The sequence below is a fragment of the Apium graveolens genome, chromosome 9 (genome assembly GCF_009905375.1).
Source record: "Apium graveolens cultivar Ventura chromosome 9, ASM990537v1, whole genome shotgun sequence".
NCBI classification, from domain to species: domain Eukaryota; kingdom Viridiplantae; phylum Streptophyta; class Magnoliopsida; order Apiales; family Apiaceae; genus Apium; species Apium graveolens.
The window spans coordinates 101,915,913-101,935,611 of NC_133655.1; positions in this window are offsets into that span (position 1 = coordinate 101,915,913).

Here is a 19,699-nt window from a genome sequence, read left to right on the forward strand (position 1 = left end):
TGAGCCTGAGTACCTTATTTTCTCAAAATGTTTCCAAGTTTGTGGGATCCTTGTCCAAAATATGTTTATGTTTAGGGATGACTCTTCGAAAATAGATATTGCCTTTCCTTTCTGCCCAATTTAGGACACCTTGATCTTTCTAAGGACTAAGTCCCTCTATCGATGAAATATTTCCTTTTCTCTTACATTATAGTCATCGAAACTTGTTGCAGATGCTCAACAATCCCTGTGTTGGCTTCAGTGAATCTAAAGTATGTGTCGTCATGTCTTCCTCGTTCTCCACGGGCTCAAAGACCTCAATCTTTGGAGTTTTTTGAGTGATTCATAATGGCATCACAACCTCAGCTTTATCATCCAGTAAGAATGGAATAAGTCCTATCATTTCTTTGCAAGTGGCATGTCTGCCTATTCATTTCTCGAGTATTCGTCCCTCTTTCAGTCCATCAAGGATTACTCGACTTCATGTGGAGCAGGATTTACTATCACTCTTCTCACATCATTGATGTTGTACTGTCCTCTATCACCCGTCACTAGGATTCATGGGAGTTCATACCTTTATATTGCACTTTTCTAGGGGAATTGTGTCACTTGGATGTTGGTTATACAACTAGTGGTTATAGCCTCAATCCTCTTTGTGACAGGATCTACCTCCGGGCACTGGCTATGGGAATGTATCAAGAGTGTCAATCTTATATGTTGTAAATGAGACATGTGAATTGGTTAAAATTAATATCTCATAAAATTTCCAAACTACATGTGTGTGCTTCCGAAATCAAGTATACTTTCCTCTCACAATCTTTGGCATCTACCATCATCTTTGGCTAATATAATCTAAATAGGATACGTTTTAAGTGACAACCTTGCCCCCCGAGCGTAGCCCATGTTTCTTCTCATGTATTACTTTAAGACCAACTCCATTTTTCGTGTTCTCGGGCATTTCAGGTAAGGAGTCACAAACTACTTCTTGAATAAAATCCTTGCAATCGGATCAAGCTTCAAAGCTTTTTCCAGCATTTTTCATGCTTCCATGGCATCGTCGGATCATCGACTAGTTTGAGTCGAGACTTCTAGGTAATGAGTCCTCGCACATATCGGTGCTATCAGCTTTGTATTAGTTTTTGGGTCTTTGAGACTTAGAAGTAAAAACTTCCCGTATAATTTTTTATCTCTTGAGTCATGACCCTCATGCCTTCCTTCCTCAGGATGTAGAATTCATCAAATTTAGTCATGACTTCACAAGTCTCTTATATCTTGTTGGCGAATCTATTGATTCTAAAACTCCAGCCTTCTGGTCGACTTATCTTTAATTCAGACAGCCCGGTTGAACCGTATTTCGGTCAGGATTCAGTCTCCTTTTGAGCTGAATTCTGCTCAACTACTTTTTTTTTTGGTGTCAGCCCTGCCCCCCAGGTGCTGCTCATGGATGAACTTCTTTCGAGGTTAGTTTCGCTTCTAGGGTCCCATATATTCTGAGTATGGAATCACAAATAATTTCTTGCATAACACCTCTCAACCAAAGCGTACCTAGACGCTTTTCCAATGGCTTTCATGCCTCATATGCGTTGGGCAATCACTAGTTTCTAGGTAAACCTTCATAAAATTAACCCAAAAATTTTCCACACCTACTGTTGGTATCAACTTGGAATCCATGCTTCAGGTTCTAAAATTTATAAATCTCTATTGTTGAATATGTAAACTCAAATATGACATTATCCTTTATGATTTCCTCCACTAGGATGTAACTTTACGTAACATCCATTGAATTTATTCACGGATTCACATGCCTCTTTCATACTTTATTTCGAATTCCCCATTTACTTGAGATATCACCAACACCGAGTCTCCATAGACTTTGAGGTTTTCAACCCTCAAGGTTCGAGCTAAACCAAGTCTGACCATCGAGGCCTTATTTTCAACTTCGTCATTCGTTATTGAGAAATCCGACATCGAGGTAAACTATATCATTAATCCGTCATGAATTTGCAACACTCACTTTTGTTTTGAATGTTCCATTAAAATAGAGAACCAAATAGTACTTCAGTATGATATCTTTATCTTGTCCTACATGTTTCCTTGCCCTTATAGGGTATCTCATCCTGCCCCCTGACTTGGTTGTCAATAGGATATTCAACCATGAAGTCGGCCAAATCTTGAACCTTAAATAATGTACATATTTATACTAAATTCGTCAGGCGCGGTTATCAACTTAAACCACCTTCCACCAGCCTCAGGGCTGTGCATTGTGCCCCCCAGGGCTAGTTTTGCACATTTGGAAATACAGTTTAACTTCCTCATGCCGTGGTCATGGCTAACGTGAACTTCTCAATATTAGAGTTATTCACATAATTTTTCAATGTCCCAACATATGGGTTGCTGAACCTCCATGTCTTTTCTCACATGGGCAAGTCTCAATTACACAATTGAGTTTTCCATATATAAATTTAGTACTTCTTCTAGTGTTCCGGTTTTCTGCTTCTTCAATTTCTCAAGATTACATGGCTTTCATCAATCCATAATGGGTCCTTTATTTTCTTCAATACCGTGAAGAGGGGAAAACACTTGTCACTGGGTTCAGAGATGAACCTCTCCTAAATCGCACTATTTAGTTTCTCTATGTTCTTAATGAAAGATGTGGGCTCCATAACCAGGAATCTTATCAACATGGCCTTGATTCCCCATTCAGAGATATGGCCCAAAAATTTACAGATCCTACCTCGAAGGCACACCTTGTATGATTTAACATTACCTTGTGGTGCATCAACACTTCAAATTCCTCTCGGAGGTGTTTCATGTATTCTGCATTGTCTAGGCTTTTAATTTCATTATACCATAGACTCTCATGGTCTTTCAATAGAGATGCTCAAAAAATTTTACTTCTAACCTTTGGTAGGTGGCATCTGGTTTCTCAAAATAAAAGCAACAAAAAGATACATAATATTACAAAGTTAATGAGGAGTGGTACCTTAGAAATGCCGTCCTTATAATCAGCTTACTGTTTTGTGGTTTCTCGCCTGCCAAGGGCAAGAATTCCTCTTCGTTTTCCTCAATATACTCCGGTTATAAGTGGATAAGAATCATATATGTTGTTGAATTTCCTCATTGCACTTCGAACTTTCAGAATTCCATGTCTTCTTTTGGGAGGACCTGCCCCCCACTCAATCGTGCCTTTAATCGTGGCAATATATCATAAAAGGTTAGTTGGGAATTAACAATTCCCATTTCCAAGCATCTTTCACAGTTTTATATCATAGTGTGATGATCATCGGGTCTTCATGGGAGAATTTTAACCCTTTCAAATCAGAATCATCAAAATTATTGGAAATTTCCATTGTCGCTCCTTATGGTGTACTACCTTTCGGGCGCAAGATTTCATTGATTTTCTTGAAGTCCCAACGATTATTAGTATTCTAAAGATCATATTGACAATCGGCCCTCGGGGCTGCTTATTTTCCTGGAGTATCTTGATCTCCCCTCTTATTCTTCATAATCTTTTATTATTTCTCCACCATTTTGGTGAACCTCTTTAGTATCCCTCCTCGGATTTACAACTTAATTGTATTCCTTAGCTAACGGCAATCGTCGATGTCCTCTATGTGAAATCTCAGATATAAATTATTGTTCCTCTTTTCAGGGTTGGTGCGTAGTGGCATCGGCCATCAAAAGTCTTCATCTTTTTTAATTTTCATCAATATGCGGCTTCTTAGAGTATTAAAATGTGCACACTTGGTTAATTTCGGTTCTCTATTGTTCTTTCTTGGGGGAAGGTCTCCATCAGAGATACTTATCCTTAGCATCACACTTTTGATCCTCCTTTTGCTTGTAGTTGTTATCTTCATCGCCTCCTATCAGGGGTCAAATTCTTCTTCATATTATTTTTTTTCACCTCCCCGCTGTTGCAACCTATGTCTGTTTTTCTTATTGGTTTGGGCCAACAATAACTTAAGTTCATCATCTCAGGCTCCTTGTCGGACTATCACTGACATCCTATTACTCAAGTATATGTTGATCATGGTTTTTCTTTGAATCAGTCTGGATCATACAAGGATTCTTTTTATCCTCGTTTCATGTTCTTGGGGATGCAGTATGGCTCATTCACTTTTGCACCATAATCGAGTCATGCCCCATGGGTTTTAAGAAAACGTCATGCACTTTGCAAAATCGTTCATCGGCTGTTGTACTAGAGAGTTTTAAAACTTTCTTACGTGGTTATCCGGATTAATGAATCCATCATACGCCCAGATTGGGGTGCCTTTAGCTTCCCTGAAATATAGGTATTCGTAGTTTCTCTCATGGAGAGATACGTGGGATTATTCAGACCTTCAAAGGGCATCAAATCTTTGGGATCAATTCTTGGAATCTCCGTCTTCCTTTTTCATGGAAGGTCGTTTAAACCAACTATACCGGGGAATCGACCAGGGTTAGCGTGGGTTAACATCCGAAATCCGACCAGGGTTTCATCCCCTAGTTTTACATTCCTTGAGATTGGGGATCGGTCCCTAGAATTAGCTTTCGGGTCACAAAGAATCCCATTATTGTGGGACCAGCTTCTTGAATTTGTGATTGAAAGTTGTGGTGCTCCAATGATGGAAGCGACAACTTGAGTTGTGGCTGGTAGATATTGATTGCTTCATGATTTCAGATCTTTTTGGGATTTTCGGATGTGTGCTTCATGAGCATAGTTCCTCTTCTTTATGATTTGGGAATTCATCCTTTCGCGTCTCCGGAGCTAAAAACGCCCTTTAACAACAGGTTCCTCAATCAGCTGTACCCTTATTGGGGCGATCTCCTCTTCATATGAACGATCACTATCCTCGATATGGGGATCATAGAAATCGCAACTTCTTCCTTCAATAAGGTTTAGCCCTTACAAATACTGATGTTCGTACTCCTCATGTACTCGGTCTTGTGTTCTTCCTCAAAATTTTACATCCCGTAAGGTGGGTGATCATTCACCCTTGAGGCAAGCACAATTATTAACATCTGAAATTCCGGTGCTCATTAGTGAGAGTACCATCTATAGTTTGAGACTCTTCCCTTGATTCTTCATCCCCTTGCGGTTGGAGACTGTTGTACCAGCAGTTGGGTAGTGGAGATCTCTGTCCCCGAGAGATTAGTCTCTCAAATATTGAGGTTTGACTGTGGGGGAATCTCAACGTTGGATGCAATATTGCGCATCTCATCAGGTGGTTTCTCGGTGCTTCTTCGTGCTTTCATGGTTGTCGTCCTTTTCCCACAAACAACGCCAAATGTTATGGATAAAAAACATGTATTTATTTATTGCGTGTATTTAATGTTAGGGTTTGATAAGTTTCGAGTTTTAATGACTACACTTGTGTTTCGTGGCTTAAATCTGCCCTCAAAAGATGCCTACTTACCTCGGCGTATGCCTAGGATCAAGCCAAAACGTAGTTCTTGGTGATGCTTGCCCTCGGGGCTATGGCAGCGAGAGCTCACCAAGGACGTAGTGACTTTCATGTCCTTCAAGGACTAAGTCTAAAATATCATTCCAGGTAATGGCCTCGTGGCTTGTAAGATGCCTTCACGGCTTTGTGACGTATGAAGCTCTTGTCCAAAACGTTCTGCTGAAGTTGAAGGGGTAAGACCCTTGATATAGACGTCGAGAGTCTAGGAATTATGATAGAATTGGGTGACTTGATGGGTAAGTCCCTTCCCAAACTGGACTTTGGAGTCCTAGAAAGCAGGAATTAGTTTCCTACTGAATTTGGGTTGTTTGGAGGCTACTTCTTGTAGAAGTAGTTATTTATTTGAACACAATCATTTGGCTGTTTAATTACCCTCTTTATTAATTACAAATTTAATAAATAGTTAGAGTTTTGGACCTCATTAATTGAGCATTCCTCTTGGACCAAATCAGGTCTAATTAATACGATATTAACTCCGCAATTTGGGTTATTTTTATTCCCTTTCAAAAATTAATAAAAATAATAATATTATGAATATAAATAATAATTATAGTTAATAATATTGGAGCGAAAATATTTAGAGGTTGAATAAAATTTTAGCTAACCAACTTTTAGCCAACAATTTTAAATGTTATTTTTGTAGATGTTTAAAGAAGCTTTATTCATAAACTACATAATAAAAATTGTAGGTCACTAAAAACATAGCGGAGAGCTAACAATAGTCGAATAATGGGAAGGAATATCATTTGGAACAAGCAAATATCGAATCATCTACTCACATTATTAACTCGACTGAGTAGTTATATTCACGCCAAAAATATTTACTACTACCGAGTACCAACTCCATCTACAATAGAATAAGGACCTGACTCATTCCTATCGAGGAATTTTGATTTTTTTCTTAAATTGGAGATAACCGCAGCCGATATTTTTCGGGTGCGTATTTGATAAATCATATTTAAACGGCAAACTCTGACTCATTTCTTTTTTCATTACAAATTTTGATTTTTGTTTTGCTAAATTTGGGATCAATTCTAAAAATTGTTTTAACCCAGATGAAAGTATATATTTGTTTTTTTAACTAGAAGCTATTATACTGGCTAACGAATTATCTCTATTTTTGTTTTAATATATATATATATATATATATATATTATAGAAAGTGGAAAAACCGGTAATTATATAAACCGTAATATTGTACAATTATGCCAACTACCAAATTTTTATATCTACCAACGGATTAGGTAAACTTTAATTTTATTTTAACTGAGAACAATAGTTTAAATATTATTTTTAGTTTGAATTCAATTTTGGTTTTAGAGTATATCAATACCATGAATTATTTTATTTTAGCCTCAAACATGTTATATCAACCACATCCGGCTAATTATAATTAGCTTATTTTTAATTTATTTTATCGTAGGGGGGATATTTTTTTGGTTTTAGACCAAATTAATAATACATATTATCTTGTTTAGCCTAAGGATATTTTATCGACCAACAAATTATCTTTTAAATTTTAATTTTGTTTAATCCTGATTCAATATTTTAATTTTTTTTAACAAGATTCTTATTTTGTTTTAACGAGAGTCAGCAAATCCAACTAACTATATTAAGATTATTTTTATTTTCATTTAAGACTAGTTAAATCCCGTGCGATGCACGAGTTCTCGTTAATATTTAAATTTTTTATTTAACCCGTCATATTATAATTTTAAAATGTTTATATAAATATATAATAATTATAAATTATAATTAAAATTATAGGATAACCCGTGACCGTAATTTAGTATGATAAGTTGACTATATCTGTTAGTTTAACAATCTGGTAGTTTAGCGGATATATAAGACTATTAATTTATTTTTTAATAATAGGATAACTCGTGGTCGTAGTTTAGTAGGATAAGTAAATTATGTTTAGTAGTTTAACAATTTAGTAGTTTAACGAATATATAACACTATTTATTTATATTATTTTAATAATCAAACTTAGGTAATAACCGTTGAACCAAATTATACCTTATTCCAGTTATTATAGTATAGTATACATTGGATCAACTAGGGACTTTTTGCCCGCGCTAGGCGCTCAAAATTTCTTCAATTTTGAATTTTTTTCTCCAAGTTTGTAATTTCTATAACATAAATGATTATCTTCTAGTTTTATTTAATTTATTTATTACAGTTATTTAGGTTACATTTATTTTGAAATATAAAATTGATATTATAGTTTAACGTTAAATCTCAGTATTTTATTTTAGTTTTTTTTCTCTCACATTTTAACCAATTAAAAATCCCTTAACTCATATTTTAACATTTCTCTTTTACATTTTTAGTAGTCAATATTTTAATAATTTATACAACAAAACTGAGTAAATATTTTTTTTTAATTAAATACTTTTTTAAAAAATACAGTATATATTACATAACATACAATTTATTGTAATATTTTATTTTAAAATCAAAATAATACAAAAACCCACTTATATTAAAACATAATATATAACACTATTTTGTAAAAATCGTTTTTTAAAAATTATAAAAAAGGAGAAAATATCAAAAGAATTAAAAAACCCAAACAACCCAAATAAGTTGACTTTGGGATATGTTAAACTCCTGTCTTAAAAGAAGCCCACATAAAATCAAAGTCCTGTCTTAAAAGAAGCACAGATAAGAAAACTACCGTGACTTTGAGATTCTCAACTTCTTCAAGTAAAAAGTAACTTCTTTTCACCAAGGAGACAACACTCTCGGTAGAATCAAACTCTTTCTCTACAATGGAGGTATGAATCGATTCTTTGTCTATAGTTTATCTTGCTTTTATACAGTATATATATGCAGTGGAATCATGAATCAGTGTTAGAACTTGAGATTATATTGCTTAATTGATAGAGTTTTAAAGTACACACACCTTAACTTAATCGATTAATGTTATATCGAATTTAAGAACATTACTTGTTCAAATTCATGTAATTCTCAAGTTTTGTATCCTATACATGTAGTGTTCTTGTAAAATCTTTGATTTGTATCTCATGCATGTAATATATAAGTAAAATAACGTGCTTTATATTGATTGGAACAAATTTATTATGTAATTACAGATGAAGAAAAGATCCAGTTCTAGAGCGAAGAATGTCAAATTCAATTTAGGTAAAAATTTAACCTAGAATGTATATACTGCATTTATTTAGGTACACTAACATAATACCAACTGTACAGATAATGAAGAGAGTATATGTAGCTTTCTGGCAGCAAATGTAGAAGTCTCTGATTTTAGGCACTTTGTAAGTGTATATTTTACAGCGTTAATTTATATAGTGTCAAATTTATGTTTATTTTTAAATATATTTGATTTAATGGTACTTGATCAGAGAGTGCCAGAGGATTTTAAAAGTGTTTGTGGTGGAAGAATTCCAACTGGCTTGAAGATATATGTAAAACACATAAATGGCGTGCTCGATATGATTTAGAATTCGGAAAAATATGTGGTCTTGCTCGCTTTATGGAGTTTTATGGAATTACGATATATAATCTTGTTTTATTTGATTATCATGGAGATGGGGTCTTTAATGTCAAGATATATAAGGAAGCGGCAATTGAGATAAACTACCCGACGATAGAACCAAATGAGTGGATGTTAAATAAACCGGAATGGAAAGACGAAGGATTCATGATTGTCTATGGAAACATTCAGTTTCAGAATTCTGTTGCTATGTTAGTTTATGATGGTTTCCTGAACAAAACTGAAACTTACCGTATTAGCGTAAATAGTGCAGACTTGCAAGATGATGGGATTGATCTAGTAAGATTTATTTGCAATTGTTTTCCATATCAGGTCACATTCATACTTTATACCAGTGTGTATATGCTGGATACCTGAACAAATTTTTGCATATATGACAGACAATGAAGTCAGGAACAAAGAATTTCTATAAAAACTTCAAACATGGAAACTCTGTCAGTCTGAGGTTCACCACTAAGGAATGGAAATGTGAGGTGGAGAGGGTTGGAGGCCATTGCAGATTTGGGAAAGGCTGGTCTGATTTTGTATCAGATACAGGACTTGGAATTGATGATTCTATAGTGATGTACATGATGCATAATGATATAGAAAATGTGAACAATATGAATGTTTGCATCTATAAACATGATGTTTATGAGAAAGATCTTGATAAAGGTAATGTGATAAATTAACTACTTTAAATTCTATATTTAAATTGATTCAATTACGGATATTTTACAATATTACAAACTTATAAATTATTTTATTTTTTGTGGAAGGAAACTTATTTGCGCCAAAATCATTTTTGAAAATCGTCTCTAAAGATACTCTGGCATGTGGAGGTTTTGTAAGTAATTTTTTATATGATTTAATCGAAAGGCTGTATATATAATAGAGTCTATATGTTTGTGTGTTTGTTTTGTGTTTGTGTTTTTATGTGTAATCTGTAAACATTGCATTGTTTATTGTTTTTTTCAAGGTTGTACCAAGTTTGGTGCGGTACAAATACAGTGAAAAGCTCATGAAAATAATGAAAATCTCGCTTGAAGGGCATGAATCTTTCGTTTCATACAACTCGGTAAATGGATATTTTTACTGCATTGGATATGTGCTAAGTATATTTCATTTGCGCGAAAGAGATACACTTTTATTTACAATGGATGATAGTGATATCATTTCAGCAAGGAAATTTCAGGATGATGGATTAGAGATTGATTATTTAAAAAGGCGTATTAGAGGAAAAGAGATGATTGGAAAAGATTGGTTTCTACAGGTTCATTTGGATTCAGGTGAAGGTATGTCACATATCAATGTCTTAAAATCTTTATGATTTTAAATTTATACTTATTGGACATATGTTTCTTAATTACATATTTTATAGATATGGAGATTGAACATAAATTTGATGACAGAGAAAAAGGGAAAGGTCTTTTAATAGAAGAAGCAGATGAGATCAATCCATTGCAGGAATTTTGTAGTTGGTTACCACTAATAAAGGATACAAATATTCCTAAATCAAATTTGAAATTGAAGCAGAAGGAGAAAATGGTATGTAATCATATCAATTCATATTAATAGAATCAAGTTAAATGGTTTTTAAATTTAAAAATAATTATCTTCTGATCCTGTAATTATTAGGTGGATATTTCTGTATCCAAGCTTCCAGAGTTTATTGTGATTCTTAAATCCAGTAACTATGTACAAAATGTAGTGGTAAGTTTTTTATTTAATATTGTACAAATTTAACATATTAATGTAACACCCCCTTCTTAAAATAGAAGGGAAATATTACTTAAAATCCAAAACCTGCAAACAGAGCACTAATATATTTCTAACAATAATTAAACAGTCTAAAATCTCAAAAAAAAATAATATTAAATCTTCAAAATATCTAAACCAAAAATATAAATGCTGAAATCTCTAATAAGAAATTAAGTCTAAATAATGATAGAAGTCTGAAATCCTAAAAACGAAATAAAGGGTAGCTCTCCATCACACAGCCCCAAAAGTCCCCCTAAGTACCTGCCAGAAGAAGAATACGGCATGAGCCAAATGCCCAGTACGGATTGGAATAAATTTATAAAACATAAAACAAGATGAACATTTGACAGTTTAATATAAAACAGCAAGTTTAAATAAAACAGGCTGAAACAACGAGGGCTAAGATATTTCATACCGAGAGCAAAACAAATAACAAATACACACATCATAGGGTACCTAATGTGTGCAACAAACCAGTTAACGAGTACGGCATATACAACGTCACTGTCGAATCAAATCACAAATCAAACTCTGGGTGCACCCACGTATCCTGAAACAAATATCACAATGGCCAAAGCTCTCCTCCTGAGCTATCAAAAGGATACGCCATGACCAATCACACTGCCATGGAAGTGTCATGCCAATGGTGCCGCAATGACATGGCTGTAGTACCCCTACAGCTGGTTAACTCGGTATACCCTATTTCACTCTAAGGGTTCAAATAAAATAATTTTCACAATTTTAAGAATCACTTGCAGCAGATATTTCAAATATTCTAAACAGATATTTAACAAACATAATTTTAAAGCTCGCAAGATTAAATATTTAAAACTTCCAGAACAGATTTAAAATAATTTTCAGAGATCAAACGAATAAGAACGGAATGAATAAAAATATGAAGGGAAAGAATCAGATATATTTAATAATAAAAGGAGTAGCACTGAAAGAAAGGGGACGAAATCCGTACCTCATCTGATGGACCATTAAATCGGATTGTTGAAATACGATTGAAAGTGAACAACTTATACTAATTCGAATTTTAACAGCAGATAAGTTAAGGATTTGAAATAATGGTCAACTGGAGAAATAAATTAGATTTAACAAGGATTCCAAAATGATAAGATTCATCAAAAACGCACTGATAACGAATTAGTTATGAATTTTTGAAGTTCAGGTATCACAGCAGAAATTATTCAGGAACAGATTACAAAGAAGGCAAATTTAGACAATAAAGACAATCTGATCTCACTTCGACTATAACTAGACAATGAAAGAGAATTCTCAGAGGTTTCATAATTTATAAAGATCATAATTTTATGACGAATAATGAAGAAGATATGAATTTTTGAACATGAAACAACTATGCTGATAAGTATAAACAGACCAGAATATTTGTAAGACAATTTAGGCAATTTAAAAGATTTAAATATATAATGGGTATACCATATAATAAAAGAGAATTTCATAAGCTTTCCAGATTGATATCATGAGTAATTTTCCGACATAAGATCGATTTATAACGAATTTTAGAAGGTATGAAAAACTGTTCACGTCATAAATCTGAAGGGTCACAAAGAATGGATATTTGCACATAGTTAGAGGCTGATTCCACAAAATATGTAAACATGGAAGTTGTAGGTATCGAAACAAGCTTTCCAGAAAATCAAGAATCAATGAATTCCGTGTACAAACGAATAAGTTATGGATTTTACAACAGATACGAGATGCTGATTTTATCACATACGAATTTCAGCACAAACAAATAAGAAGATGAACATGATATGATTATGAAGAAGAAAAGATCGATTCTCGTACCTTGATCAATCGAATAACACAAGAATAAACTTCTAAGATCTTCTTGTCTTCTCAAACCCTAGCCTCTAAGAGCGGCTCCAATTAAAAAGACATAGAATAGGACATAACTTGTATATATATATATTTATAGGCCCACAAGCCCACAATTAATAGAATCCTATCCCTAATCTAATTAATAATATAATTACTAATTCTATTCCAAATCAAATTGTATTAAAAATTACTATTATTACTAATTCTAATCTATTTCTAACTAATACAAATATTAAATAGATATTAAATCTTCAAAATATCTAAACCAAAAATATAAATGCTGAAATCTCTAATAAGAAATTAAGTCTAAATAATGATAGAAGTCTGAAATCCTAAAAACGAAATAAAGGGTAGCTCTCCATCACACAGCCCCAAAAGTCCCCCTAAGTACCTGCCAGAAGAAGAATACGGCATGAGCCAAATGCCCAGTACGGATTGGAATAAATTTATAAAACATAAAACAAGATGAACATTTGACAGTTTAATATAAAACAGCAAGTTTAAATAAAACAGGCTGAAACAACGAGGGCTAAGATATTTCATACCGAGAGCAAAACAAATAACAAATACACACATCATAGGGTACCTAATGTGTGCAACAAACCAGTTAACGAGTACGGCATATACAACGTCACTGTCGAATCAAATCACAAATCAAACTCTGGGTGCACCCACGTATCCTGAAACAAATATCACAATGGCCAAAGCTCTCCTCCTGAGCTATCAAAAGGATACGCCATGACCAATCACACTGCCATGGAAGTGTCATGCCAATGGTGCCGCAATGACATGGCTGTAGTACCCCTACAGCTGGTTAACTCGGTATACCCTATTTCACTCTAAGGGTTCAAATAAAATAATTTTCACAATTTTAAGAATCACTTGCAGCAGATATTTCAAATATTCTAAACAGATATTTAACAAACATAATTTTAAAGCTCGCAAGATTAAATATTTAAAACTTCCAGAACAGATTTAAAATAATTTTCAGAGATCAAACGAATAAGAACGGAATGAATAAAAATATGAAGGGAAAGAATCAGATATATTTAATAATAAAAGGAGTAGCACTGAAAGAAAGGGGACGAAATCCGTACCTCATCTGATGGACCATTAAATCGGATTGTTGAAATACGATTGAAAGTGAACAACTTATACTAATTCGAATTTTAACAGCAGATAAGTTAAGGATTTGAAATAATGGTCAACTGGAGAAATAAATTAGATTTAACAAGGATTCCAAAATGATAAGATTCATCAAAAACGCACTGATAACGAATTAGTTATGAATTTTTGAAGTTCAGGTATCACAGCAGAAATTATTCAGGAACAGATTACAAAGAAGGCAAATTTAGACAATAAAGACAATCTGATCTCACTTCGACTATAACTAGACAATGAAAGAGAATTCTCAGAGGTTTCATAATTTATAAAGATCATAATTTTATGACGAATAATGAAGAAGATATGAATTTTTGAACATGAAACAACTATGCTGATAAGTATAAACAGACCAGAATATTTGTAAGACAATTTAGGCAATTTAAAAGATTTAAATATATAATGGGTATACCATATAATAAAAGAGAATTTCATAAGCTTTCCAGATTGATATCATGAGTAATTTTCCGACATAAGATCGATTTATAACGAATTTTAGAAGGTATGAAAAACTGTTCACGTCATAAATCTGAAGGGTCACAAAGAATGGATATTTGCACATAGTTAGAGGCTGATTCCACAAAATATGTAAACATGGAAGTTGTAGGTATCGAAACAAGCTTTCCAGAAAATCAAGAATCAATGAATTCCGTGTACAAACGAATAAGTTATGGATTTTACAACAGATACGAGATGCTGATTTTATCACATACGAATTTCAGCACAAACAAATAAGAAGATGAACATGATATGATTATGAAGAAGAAAAGATCGATTCTCGTACCTTGATCAATCGAATAACACAAGAATAAACTTCTAAGATCTTCTTGTCTTCTCAAACCCTAGCCTCTAAGAGCGGCTCCAATTAAAAAAACATAGAATAGGACATAACTTGTATATATATATATTTATAGGCCCACAAGCCCACAATTAATAGAATCCTATCCCTAATCTAATTAATAATATAATTACTAATTCTATTCCAAATCAAATTGTATTAAAAATTACTATTATTACTAATTCTAATCTATTTCTAACTAATACAAATATTAAATAGATAATAATTAAAATAAAAATACGGATATTACAATTAATTTTGCTATAATCTATAGATTGCTGCAAGTATGGTTTACTAATGAGTTTTTTAAATTTTAACTGATTTATACAGAAATTACCAGAGAGGTTGGCTACAACATTTGCAAGCGTGATGCCAAAAAAAGTTTGGTTTCGGTTACCAAATGGTCGTCAATTTGATGTCAATATTCATAGGAAGACCACAGTTTTGTAAAGCTTACATGGTTCTTGAAAGAAGATAGCAGGTATTCAGCTACAATTCTGATTTTCAAGCATGAGGACCTGGGACAATTTGTGGTCTGTGCACTAAATCCTGATGCAATTAAAGTAGATTATACTTCTGCAAGACTCGCTTCCCGGTCACATTTATCTTCTAGAGGTAAATGCACATTTAAACAAAGTTTTTACTTATTTGTTTTGAGAGAGAATTTTAATTTTCATTATTCATTATGACTAAAATTGGATAATGATATTTAATTTATAGATACAATAAGTGGAATTGATTGCAAGTTCATGGTATTTGGTATTGGCAATGCAGTAGACTCTGGAGTAATAGTAAGCTTTAAACTGCGTAATCATTATTTTCCCGCACTATGATCAGTATCTCTTTTTTGTAGCAATACTAACTTTTAAACCTAGCGATACTTATGATGCTTGTGACAGACCATACCAAAAAAGTTTCATACCTCTTTTGGACAGTTAAAACCTGTCAAAGTACAGTTGATATTAAAGAATGTAATGATATACAATTGTCAGTACTCTGAATCTACTGGGAAGATTTCTGATCTACTGGAGCTAGTCAATGACAAAATGTTCGAGATGAAGGATTTTATGTTGCTTAGCTACAGAGGATATAGGAAGTTTGACACTGTCATTTTTGATAGTTCAAAAATTGAAAAATTACCTGTCAGATGTTCATCAAGAAATGGTAATACTTTAAGTACTACATATCATTTAATTTGTCTGGTAATTATGATACCAAATATTATTCATATAATATTCTTGTTAAAATGTTAAGACTTATTGAAGCAATGCACTCATTCGCTAATAATGGAGAAGTTATTTATGAAAATATTCATCTTAATACATTTTCGTAATTGTCTGCAAATGTTAATGAAGAGCTTGAAGGTGGAATTGCGGAGATAGAACAGATTGTTGACATGAATATTAAAGAAGAGGCTGATGATGCTGCAGAATTTCCCGAAGCAGGAATGCAGGAAGAAGAAGAAATCTTTGATATGGATATTGAAGGAGCAACAGAAGATGTTGTAGAAGAGGGTGTAATTGATGAGGAAAATGATCAAGTAATGGCGATGCAGTTCACCGCAACGCTGACAACTTCAAATGTGAACAACACATGTCATGGTGCGGTATTGTTACACTAATCCTTCAATTCACCTACAATATTTCACAAATACAATATAAAGTTCACTTGTGTTGTGGCTAATTAATTCAAAAATGATATTTTTTTTGCAGTATATCCCAACAGCTATACAACCAAATGGTAGGAGATAGATAAATGGTGAAAATGTAACCTTGAGGAGGGGGCTTCTAACATGGAATGTTAAGGTAGCGTGTTCTACTGGATTGCCTCGATTCTCTGCTGGATGGAACCAATTTACAACAGATAATGAGCTGAAAAAAGACGATACCTTGGTTTTTACTTTTCATCAAGAAGACTTAATATTCGATATAGTTATCGAATAGTGTGTTTAATCTCTATTAAATTAGAAAGTAGATGAATGTGATCGAGTACTTTGTGTCTGAAAGATGATGTATTAATCTTATGGATTTTATTGGTTTAAATTTGGATTATGCATCTAAATTTTTTTTATCTTCCGTACCGCTCAAATTAAATATCTATTGAGTTCATGTAGTAAATATAACATTTATTCATAACTCTCGAGAAACTATAGCGTTAAAATGTTATCATTGAAAAGTTTGATTGAGTACTTGTGGAGTATAAATAATTGGTCAATCTTTTATATCTTAAGTTTAATAATTTGTACAACGGATAGAATTAAAGAAAACTAAAAACAGGAATCTAAGTACCGCATTACATAGATAAATATATGAAGCAATCCTTAATAATGATATAAAGTATTGAAGGAAATTATTATAGAAATTCTGGAAATTGAAAGAAACTGGATCATAGTACGTACAACTTGTCCAATCTGTAAAATTTATTTGCATCAATTCCGGAAAACAAAGTTATGAAAAATAGAATATGATGATCACAACTTGATAATGGTCATTATTTAAAACGAAATTCTGAAATGCTAAACACCAATCCAATCCAGCTTTCGTACATAACATCAAGCAAAATAATTGAGTGATAAACTGCTATATTACTTCTCCTGCAAATTTTATCAAATTAAAAATTCTTAGAATATGACCAAAACAACAGAATAAACTTATAAAATATAGGTACTTATTAATATATTTATACCGATCAATTCATATCAAATTGTAATGTAACTCAGACTTACGTCAAGAACCAAAACCAATATGTAATCCTTTAAATTTAACGTAGAAAAACAACTTATCTTACAACTTATGAGGATAATTAATGAACAGAATGTAAGTGATTTAATGCAAAAAAATAAAATACAATGCATAAATGTATCTTACCTTTTTAATTTTTTTGGTAACTGATTTCGCAGAGCCTAGAGTATGATCAATGGCATCAAGATCGACAGACTAACACAAAAACAATTACGCTTTATAAAGATTTGTTGGAAGACTAAAAGTTATAAAATAATAATGGTTTGAGTATTATAACATATAAAAACTAAACTTACATTAACGAAAAAGTTGATGGAGGAAGATTCTGATATATGTGCAGATTCAGATGGACTTGGACTCCGCATAGCCGTGTCAAATATGTCATTTGCATCAAATATGGTACTATCCTCAGTTACATTTGCTTTGTTCAATTGAATAATGACAGTGACTTCCTTTCCAACCAAATCTTTAAGTACCTGAGGAAGGCCTTCTTCAGGAGCCCGAGACAATGTAATAATTATTAAACACTTTAATTGATAATTTAGAACATTACACTTTGTTGTAATGAATTTATACCTTCTCAAAATCATTATACGCTTTTGCTGCACCTGTACCAACAATCCTTCTAGCAGCTCGGTCCATGAGCATAACATTACATAAAAATGTATCATCTTCGGCAATGACCATGATACGAAACCTGAATTTATAAGAAATTATGTGATAAGTATTGAAAGTTAACTTTAATATAGAGTAAAGCATAATAAATTTTTGATAAAACTCTAATTTGTTCTACCTTTTAGGGGCAACCAGAATTATGCGAGGACAATTATTACATCAAAATCTCCTGTCAAGCCGCTCAACCTCTTGTTGACATTTGTTACAACTGTAAAACCACCATGCTACATCCTCATCCACCTTAACAACTGAGAACGTGGTGTATATCCTTTTCTGTTTGAAGTGAAAATAAGTTCAGATTTAAAAATAAATTATATTCAATATGGTTGTGTCATGTAAATTTTATAAAGGTTATAAAACCTTCAAGTCATCATATGTCAGCTTTTAAATGAGATCCTTTAATGTCATTCTTCCATAAAGGTTTGAACAAATTCAGATTTTTCCGCCTTAAGATATTTTTCTCTCTTTGACAAATATCCCTCCTCCTTCAACCTACAAAGTTAAACATTGATGTTTATTAACTCAGCCTCCTATCAACTGTTATTAAACATGCAAATGTGCTGTAATTATGTAATTATTATAATTCTTAATCGTAGTACCTCATCCTCATATCAGTCACAGATTCATCATCTAGGTTGAAGTACAATTTTGAAGATGGCAAAGTACCAATCTGCACAGTATCTAAATCAAAGCAATATAGTTCAGGAAATTGTTGTATAATGTCAAGGTCATTTATACTAAGTAGTTAAAGAGAACTTACTCATGAAAGTTGTAACTTTTGTGCTCGTTATTATTGCAATGACTGGAGACTGGAGTTCCTTAGTATAAATGTTATTAGCCAACACAACAAGATCTCCCCAAACACTGACTTTATGCTGATTACTATATTGAAAAATGAACATATATTTTAGGATATAAAACTTCCACATTAGAGGCGGACTCAGAAAATAATTAAAATTACAGGATAAATATTAAAACATTCGACAAACCTGGAATCACAAATCCTGAATTTGACAATGTCTCGCATGCCAAATTTTGTATCAAGTTTCGTTAGAGGTTCAAAATCCTCAATAACTCCAATTACATCTAAATTAAACAGATCAATATATTTAATTTAGTGAAAGATAAAATGCAGTGAAATATTAAGGTACGTATTTTAAAAAACTAATAATCTGAACCAAAAGAGTATTATATTAAGGTCACCTATAGTAAATTCAGGCTGTTGTTGTGGCTGATATTTGCTGGCCTCAGCAAAAAGATCACCTAAATCCAGAAATTCTAATTTGTAGGCAGGAATCAAGCCATCGTCTTCAACAGTGGTGGCCGTAGTATATTGTGAAAATCTGATGCAGATATCAGCTTGTACATGCTTCAGATTACCGACAACATATTTCACAGAAAATTGGTCAAAAACATAAACGCCTCCTTTAATCACCGGAGTTTTGAATCCATTCCAAATATTGGGATAAGCAAATGTATGGACTTGATTATTCTAAAACAAAAAAAAAGGATGTTACATTTGGTATATAAAAGAAGGTAGGATTTTATGTAATACCATAATAAAATTTTAGAACATAAGACTTACATCATCATCAAGCAGAATGACATTATATCCTTTGACTGATCCACTCTCAGAGCTAACGCTGGTCCACATCCTAGTTACTCTAGCCTTAATCTTCCAATTGGTAGTCGATTGATCAAGGTCTTCAATAATATTGAATACTGCATACTCCATTAAACTTTTGTTCAAGTC